The sequence below is a fragment of the Carlito syrichta genome, unplaced genomic scaffold, assembly GCF_000164805.1.
Source record: "Carlito syrichta isolate Samal-C Ts95f unplaced genomic scaffold, Tarsius_syrichta-2.0.1 Scaffold303766, whole genome shotgun sequence".
NCBI classification, from domain to species: domain Eukaryota; kingdom Metazoa; phylum Chordata; class Mammalia; order Primates; family Tarsiidae; genus Carlito; species Carlito syrichta.
Window position 1 is genome coordinate 470,877 of NW_007247862.1, and position 10,015 is coordinate 480,891.

The following is a 10,015-nucleotide window of genomic DNA, read 5'->3' on the forward strand; positions in this document are numbered from 1 at the left end:
ATGTATTTATATGCATATATGTATTATATATACAGTATACTTATCTCACAGAAAGTGCTATGTGTTGAATGTACTATTTTCCTTTCCTCCTGAGACCACGTAAAGATCACATTTAACAGACACTTTTCACCAGTTGAATTATGTAAATAGTTCTAGTCAATACAATATGATTAGAAGTGATTTATGCTTTCTCCAATCCTGTTTTTAAGAGCTCCACACAATTTTCTGCTCTTCTTCTTTGCCCAGGGCCTGGTCAGTTGCAAAGGATCCAGCTCAGGAACCTGACTACCTAGTAGATGTGGCAGGAAAAGATGAAAAATCACAGAGCCCTGAAATTATATTTTGGAGCAGAGTCATCCAGGAGAATCATCCAATCAAACACATTATATTGGACTTTGTAATGTTAAAGAAAAAAGTACTTTGTGTATACATTTTATATGTGTATGTATGTATACATCCATATGTACATATGTATACGTATATGCATGTATTTAAACTCACACACATATGTACATACCTTTGTTTATGACAAGTAACTGAGATTTTTAAGAGGGTATTAATTTTGGTGACAAATATAGAAATTGGTACTTTGAAACACTGTGCTCCCACAACAGCAAAAATACTGAGATCAGATTCTGGAAAATTGTAGTCCTTTTTACAGCAGGAAAAAAAGAAAACGACCTTACTGCTACTTGCAGTAATTTGTGAGACAAATTATAAGCATACTGATTTGTTAACTCTAGATAAGGAAAAAAAATCAGAATCTTAATAGTGTATGTTGATTGCTACTGGCCATATTTGGCAAATAATAAAGGCAAGAAGTTAACTTGGTAAAGAATTACCAGTTTATAAGATATGAAAGCTCTCATGCACTTTGAGTTTGATGGGATGAATAAATCAACATCTTCTAAACGCTAAGAAATGTAATTTTAGAAGGCTTTGCAAAACAAAAGCTAGGTAAACCATGTCAGCTGAATAAAGTAATAAAGTGAATCAGAAAAAAAAGATCAAATTCAGGGAGTGGTCTTCTCAATTATTGTTCCAGAAAGTCTCAAGGTAGCTGTTATTAACTTCAAAGAGAGGAAATAAGAGTAGGAATAAAAAAAGGGATCAGGACCGGGAGGCTGGAAAGGTCTAAGAGAGAACTTTGGGTGTGGTTACTGCTACATGGCAGTGCTAGTAGTCCAGAAGCCAACTAAGTTTGAGTGAATCATATTGAAAAGAAAAACGCTGTGCCTGGATTAATAAAACTTTAAAATTTTCAAGTTTAAAAATCGTTTAGGGCTGTAACTTTCCATGAGTCATGGGAAGTTCTGAATAGTCCATGGCTCTGGGGTGAGAATCCCCCCGGTCCCCCCCCCACACACATGTGCAGGCACACACACACATCAGATACATTTAAGTAAAATGGTGGACAAGTGGGCAGGGGGCATCAAGAACAATGAATTAAGGTGTTCCTTCCAGTTCTCAGAATCAAAATATTATTAAAGGACACACCCAGGCTCAGAATAGGTAGCATTCGCCATTTGTCTTCACAGTGGGTCTTTTTAAACTACTGTGGACTAAAAACTATAGTGTGTCTTCCAATCTTATTTTTCCAAAACAAAATTTCATCATAGTAAGTCTGACCCTGCTCCAGTATTGTGAATTGGTTCTTTGTGATTGTATGCATTTGGGAAGACTATGTATGAACAGATAATTTGTCTTTCCGATTTTTAGATTTCTGAACAAAGAAGAGCTATATCTAGATTTGATATAAAATTTTGTGCAAAATCTTCAGCTTTGAGCTGGTGACTAGTTGGGACTTCAGCTGTCTCCTTTGAGAAGATAATGAGTCTATTTATTCTACAAATGAGAAGGGCAGAGAAAAGAGCATGAAATAGAAAGCACTTTATGTTCATGGTACCAATTTATTTTCCTTCTTGGAACATAAGAAGACTGCATTTCTAAGTGTGTTTGCTTTAAGGTGAGGAAAAAGAGTTCTGGCTCAAGAATTATAGGCAGAACTTATTCAGACCTGACATCAGAGTCTTCTTTTGTGGTCTAACATGTTCTCTCTTTCCTGACTTTGTGTTTTAAAACGCAACAACTTGGATGGATTTAGAGTCTGTCATATTCAGTGATCTGTCACAGAAACCAAGAACTGAGTACCACATGTCCTCACTCATAAGTGAACCCTGAGCATTGATCACAATACTACAAGAAAAGGGTTGGCAGTAGAGAGGCACTGCTGGGGTAGGAGGGGGCACATAGTACCAATATGGGTACCTGATCCTAAACCAGGGGAAGTGAGAATCAATGGGAGGCCCAAACTTCACCTGTATCTTGACCACTTATGTACCTAGTCCTGAATTGCCCCCTGCATCTTTAAAATAAAACAAGATAAAAAAAATTCTGAATGGAGACAAACAAAGGGAAGAGCACGGATCTCCTTAGTTCCTTGCTTAGAGAGCGCTGCCCAGGACAGCAGCCTCTCCAGGAACATCACTATCAGTTATTCATGTGTGAGGGAAATAAATGTATGAGCTACTGTGTGGAGCCACAAAAATGGAGAGTTGTGTATTACAGCAGCAAACATTAATATTCTGACTAATTTGATATATTTTTTAGACATCACAATTTTCGTCATTGTCTGCTTGGCCTCTTTCTTCCATGATGCCTGAGTCCTTGATGGGTCCCTGTCACTCCAGTCTCTCTGCACATCTACCACACTTTGCCCAAAACCCAGCTCTCATGGTCTGTGACTTCAAAGCATTCTTATCATACTCACACATTTCCACATCTGGGATCTCTATCTACGTTCACCAATTCGGTCTTGAGTCTTGAATAAATGTAGCTAGTTTCCTGGGCTCTGCTTCTGAGTTACTCGTCATCCTATAACTATGTTGATTGCAACTCCAAACCTCATCTGGGTCCCCAATACCAGGTATTATTTAACGTTTCTTACTCACTCCTCCCATCGATGTTTAATTGCCTTTCTCACATGCCGGATCACTTTTCCAAAATTTTACCAGTATTGTTAAGCAAGCTACCTCCTACTCACTCTTTTCATTGCAAGCAAAAATCTTCCTTTTCTTTCTTTTTTCTCTCCAATGTGGAGAGTGTTAAAAAAGATGTCTCAACTTCTGATCATTCTGTCTTTGGACTTTTTTTGCTGCATTACTTTCTCACCTCTCAGAGAAAGATGATCCCTATACCCTGGCACTAAATTTCATCTTTTCCCCGTGTCTGTTGAATTTTTTTCTGTTAATGAGAGCTCCCACTTCCTCTATTTTTAAATCTTCTCTCTATTGTCTCTTGTCCCTCCAACTGCCAACCCCTAGTGCCATTTTAAAACATTTTCAGCTCTCTATGCACTTTGTGGTGGCTTATAGTTGGGTGGGGCCAGATGACAGGACAGGCAATGAGGTACACGCAGAAGTGAGATAAGTCATCACCTGCTGAGCATTTTATTGCTAGGGCTCTATCTTCTTCACTGCCCCAGCATGCTGAAATGTGGGAGAAGGTGTCTGCTACCTCAGCCTGAGTTTCTGTGTGGGCAGATATGACGAGTGAGTAGCATGAACAAGAAAACCTCCTGAGGTTCTAAGCCTCTGAGACCCTGGATGGCATGCTCTGAGACCCTGGAGTGTGCCACTGCACTCCACCCTGTTCTATCCTAGCACAATTCTGGAGCAGGCAACTTTCTTGAGTCTCTATCCCCTTCAAACTACCATTCTATCTTCTTTGTTTAATTTTTTAAAATCGATTGATAAGCAATGTAGACCTCTTTCTGCACTCTCATTCACTTCTCAATATGGCACTCTCAGATGCTTTTCCTTATATTTCCATTGATACCTCTCATCAAGTTCTGCTGTTAGACACTGGAGAGATGCTGTTTTACAAGGAATGGGCTTTGAGTTCTTGATTATCTGCCTTATAAACCCTGGAGAGGCTTCACATTTTCTTCTTGAGTAGCTTTTTGTCATCTTTAGGCCTATGTCAGGGTGCAGTAGGACAGGTTTTCCTCCAGCCATTTCAATTATGGAAACAAACTCTAGACCACACTAAATAACATCCAAGGATTATGAATCCTGCCTAAGTCAAAAGTCCCCCAAAACACAGGCTTCTGATAAAGATTTTACTTTGGCTTGTTGTCACTCTGTTCGCAAATAAATATGACTGGCAAAAAACGTATTTTGAAAAGACAATCAAATGAAAGAGTGTTCACCAGTTCCACAAAAATAAAGCTGTACATTTGTCTCAGTTCAGGTCAACAAACTGCTTTATAAATAGAGGATGTTAGCTAGTTTCCATGTATTTTTATTATTGTAAGCTACACAAGAATCAGCCTTATTAATAATCTTCTTGCTGGGCGTGATGGCTCACACCTGTAATCTCAGCACTTTCCAAGGCAGAGGTGAGAAGATTGCCTGAGTCCACAAGTTTGAGACCAGTCTGGGCAACATGGTGAGACTTTGTCTCTACAACAAATAAAAAAATTAGTTGCATGTGGTGGCATACTCCTGTAGTTCCAGCTACTTGGAAGGCCATTATCTGAGTCCAACAGGTAGAGACTGCAGTGGCCATGAGCGTGCCACTGCACTCTAGCCTGGTTGACAGAGTGAATCTTTGACTCAAAAAAAACACAAAAAAGATGACCTTCCTGAATTTATAAAACACAAAATCAAGATGATAAACAAGAAAAAACATTGTAGCAAACATTTAGAATACCAAAAGGAAAGGAGAAAATGGAAACTGAACAATATCCTAAACGATTATCTTCAGCCAGTGAAAGTTTGAAAAATTTTAATTTTAATTTTTATTGTTATTATTGCTAAAAAATTATTTCAAATTGGTTTAGGAAGGGGTGTATTTGACCAGTTTCCTTTCCTTTAAATTTTTATTTTAAAGATGTGGGTGCAATTTAGGGTTAGTTTTCAAGTGTTAGCTTTTATTTTTACTATAAACTTATTTTGAGTCTTTAGCAAGGGAATTATTGAAATTAAATTAAATGAAAGGTTTTGGAGTACTTATTTCAGTTTTAAGCATTAAATGTCATTTCATAGGTCAAAATTTAATTAAAATTAGTAAAAGTAAAAAAAAAGAAATCAGAATGACGAATGAGGGAAATGGATAAGCAACTAAAATCTTAGTTTCAGGAACCAAAAAAGAGAATACAACACATAATCAAAGATGAGAAATGATCTGAGAGACTCACAATTAATGCTAATTCGATGTACATTGTTTAGTTCTGAAAGTGGAAAATGAATTTGAATTGACTGCTATATTGGTTGTGTATGTTTATTCTTGCATTTCAGGATTTTATTCAAATTTGATAAACCTAATAAGATTGTCTAAGAGTTTTTAAAATTAGGGAAAAAAAAACAATTTTTTAAAATAAAAAATTTGAAAAACAAGGAACAAAACGAAGGTTAAAGGAATTCATAATATAATTTCCAGACACTTCCTATATGTCTGAATAAATGACTATATACTGCAATATTGAAGAATAAAACAAAGCAAGTTACTCATTTTTTTTTCTCACTGAAGTTAGGTGAGGCTCTACTGCATTTGGAAGTTAACTGGAAAAGAAGGGGTCAGGATCCACCACACATTTCAGTGTAGAATCTGAGGGACATTTTCATACACAGTGTGCTATGGCCCGCACAGTGAGTTTGATATTGCTGGCTCCTCCTTTTAAAAGGATAAGAGCAGATTTGTATCAATAACCTTGACACTTAAATATGCAAAAGGTGCAACTGTATTTATTTCTGTCTTAGAATTATTCACTTAGATTTTAAATAATAATTTCTACCCCAAAGCAAAATAAAATTAAACTTGCTTAACTTGGTTACTTTAAAGTTATTTCAGTCCCTTTGAGACAAATAGTGTTTTTAGTTTTCTTTACTTTTTTTCTTTTCTTTCTTTTTTAAATTATTTTATTTTATTTTATTTTATTTTATTTTATTTTATTTTATTTTATTTTATTTTTTGGAGTCAGGGTCTGACTTTATCGCCCAGGTCCAAGTGCAGTGGCAGGATCACAGCTTTCCCTAGCCTTGACCTCCTGGGCTCAGGCAATTCTCCCACCTCAGCCTCCCAGGTCGCTGGGACTACAGGTCCATGTCACCAGCCCAGATAAGTTTTTTTTTCATTTTCTGTAAAGACAGTGTCCCGCTGTGTTGCTCAGGCTGCTCTCAGACTCCTGGGACCAAGCAGGAGCCCTCCTGCTTCGGCCTCCCAACGTGCTGGGATTACAGGCATGAATCACTGTGTTCAGTTACTATTTTTAGTTTTCATTCCTTAATTCTTTCCTTCTCTTTTCCCTTGATGGAATCTGGGTTCAGTGGAAGCGTATATAGCATCCTGGTAACTGGGCAATGCCATCTGGTTATACATGTCCTTACTCTGTCATTTTATGGACAGTGTTGTGGGGACACTCTCCGCCTGTGTTGCCTCTGTTTCCACTGCAGCCACTGTAGTGGTGACTCAGGATTACACTTCTTATCAAGGCAAGGTGTGGTACTTGTGCCTGGGACATTGGTCATTTCTGCCTGCATCTCTGTCACCTGTCTAAGCCTCTGCCCCAAGTATTACAGTGACACAGGTCCCCTATTTACCTTAACAACCAACTGTTCTCTGGTCCAGAAATCCTAGATGCTTAGCTAAAAGGTATTCCTCCCCATTCTCAATCCACCTACCCAGTGGCACTCTCAGCTATATTCTAGATCCTCCATCAGGAACTTTTGGACCCACTTCACACAATGTAGAATTCAGACAAGACTTCATGATGAAGGAAATTGAACGCAATGCCTGATACTCTGTTTCAGGACCAGCTTCACCACAATTTCTCTTCTGTTTGGCCAATATCCACAGGTTGAAGGATCATTGAGGGTCTACCTGCCCAAGGATTTCAGGCAAAGTGAAGCCTACCACCATCAACTCACAAGTCCTTAAACCTATAAGGTCAGTTTCCATATTCCAGAACCTCAAAAATTAAAAACTGAATGGGAGTCGAGGACAGACTGTTTTAAGCCAGCTTAGGTTTAATTCCTTTTTCTTCTTTCTTAAGTTCTTTCTATTCACTCAGACACTTTTTGAACCATATATATGGTTCTCTTAGAAGCAGGAAAACTGATCTCATACCCTGTTCTGTGTTCTTCTCTATCTGTGAATAACCTCATCGCCCAGAAATCCAGGTTCAGTCTCATGAGCTTCCAGGAGTCAAGCCAAGCCAGACCCCTTTTGAAATTCAAAGCAACGTTTTCTTTCTCTCAAGTGCCTAGTTATTGCAAATCAAAAGTTCTTTGCCTTCAGACTTTTGTGTCTGATGTGAGTTAAAATCCCTTCAACAACTCAACAGGTATCTTTGTTCTAGTCTGTAACCAGCTTCTTTCTGATGCAGTTGAACACCTATGCCTATGATTAAATGGATTGCAAATGTCAGGCTAAGCAGGAACAACCCTGACTATGGGGATACAAAATTTTATCCAGTCACAAGTATACTATATAAAATAACTTAAAACAACAAGGAAAAAAGTTGCTATTTCAATGGAAGTTTTTGCTTGTTCTCTTTAGTGTTAATAAGAATGTGCTGTATCTACTGGCTTCCCCCGCCCCCCTTATTTTGGACATGGCATCAATAAACAAACAAAGTAACATTTCTTCTCAAAGGACACATATGCAATAATAAAAATTACATAGTCATATTATACAAAGATGTTTCTTAGCTCTATTTTCTAGACTCAATACATCTACAAAAATAACCACCAATATTTTTATACCCTTGGAGGAAGTGCATTCGAACTTCTTTGTACTGTGGCAAGAACCTTCAAACTCTTGGTTCGGTAGCTCAGTTGATAAGAATCTGATATGTGCAGGGCCAAATTTACCAGAGGTTGGCGTTTATGATACATAATAAATATTCTTATAGCTGCTTCACAGAGAAAAATAAACAATCAAGGCTATCCTTAGATTCCTATCTTCATTATGTAGGCATGCCTATGGCAGAACTCCAGGTTTGTCTTGTAGAGGTAGTCTGGAAGACAGCCCTGTAAAATCTTGGAGCGACAGTAAGAAAATAAAGAGCAACAGGAAATTTAAATTTAAATATTAATTAATATTGACTAATACAATAGTAATAATGCATGCTGGACATTAAAATAGATATATAATGAAAAAATAATACGTAAGTCAAAAAACGGAAAAAAGTTTCAGCCTATGCAACATAGCAAGACCCCATCTCTAAAAAAGTAACTTTAAAAATATTTGTGAAAATGAGCCAAATAAGGTGGCATGTCTGTAGTCCCAGTTACTCTGAAGGTTGAGGTGGGTGGATTGCTTGAGATCAGGAGATCAAGGTTGCAGTGAGCTATAATCTATGTAGAGAGAGAGAGAGAAGGAGAGAGAGAGAAAAAGAGAGAGAGAAAAGGGTAACAATAGAGTCAAAGTATTCTAAAACTTTTGTACTTACTACTGTAACAAGTATGCATGTGATGACCTCTTAGACAATCAATAAGGTAATAGTAGAAAATTATAAGGATTATACTAACAGATTTCAGACTGTTCCAATAAAAACTAATCAGTGAAAAGATGACAATAAAATAAATAGTACAAATAAAATTCAGTAGTAAATGAAGATTTATAGGCATATGTTAAACTCTGTGTTTTAAAGTTTTATGGTTCTAGACATGCTTAATTTATGGTACTTATAATATACTAACCTACAAAAAATTTTGCAGCCCTAAAATTTCTTCTATGTTTCACTAATACATCCCCTTATTTGAACCCCTGACAACCAACATATATATATATAAACAACCAAAATCTTGCACCAAAATGCACATGCACATAGCTGCAGTATTCTTAAGAGCAAACATTGGAGAAAAATGAAACATATACTAGAAATAGAACAAATTAAAGGCATGGCCCTTTCATAAAATGGAGTAGTACACAACAATGAAAATGAATTAATTGCACCTAAAAAGATCAACATTTATTCCTCACAAACCTCATGTTGAGGAAGGAAGTCAGATATCAAACAAAAATGCCTAATACAGAATAACATAGATAAGATATATAGATAAATTATTAAAATATCTATAAAGATAGTGTAGAGTAAATGCTGCTGGGAAAACTGGCTGATCAGAAGATTGAAATAGACCTCCTACCTATCCTCATACACAAAAACTAACTCTAAATGGATCAGAGACCTAAACATAAAACCTCAAAATATAAGAACCTTAGAAAATGCAGGAGACACCCTAATGGAAGTTGGAACTGGCAACCAATTCCTGAGCAAAACCCAAAATGCCTAGGCCATAAGAGATAAGATAGGCAAATGGGACCTCATCAAACTGAAAAGCTTCTGCAAAGCCAAAGAAACCATCAAGAGAGCAAGGAAACAGCCCACAGACTGGGAAAAAATATTTGCCAACTCCATGTCTGACAAAGGCCTAACATTTAGGATCTACAAAGAACTCAAATGTGCTGAAAAGAAAAAAAAACAAAAAACAAAAACAAACAACCCTATTGCAAAGTGGGCAAAAGATATGAACAGACACTTCTCAAAAAGAAGACATACTAGTGGCCAACAGATACATGAAAAAATGTTCAGACTCACTTGTCATCAAGGAGATGCAAATTAAAACTATACTGAGATACCACCTAACTCCAGTCAGAATGGCCATCATCAATAACTCAAAAAATAACAAATGCTGGAGAGGATGTGCAAAATGGGAACACTTCTACACTGTTGGTGGGAGTGTAAACTAGTACAGCCTCTGTGGAAATCAGTGTGGCGGTTCTAAAAGTTCTAAAAATCGATATTCCATACGACACCGCAATCCCCCTGCTGGGAATATACCTGGAAGAACTCAAATCCCTCTATAGAAAAGATACCTGCACAATGTATGTTTATCACAACCTTGTTCACAATAGCAAGAACATGGAACCAACCAGGTAGTGGATCAAAAGAGGAATGTTACAAAGAAATTTGGTACATATACATGATGAAATATTATGCAACCATAAA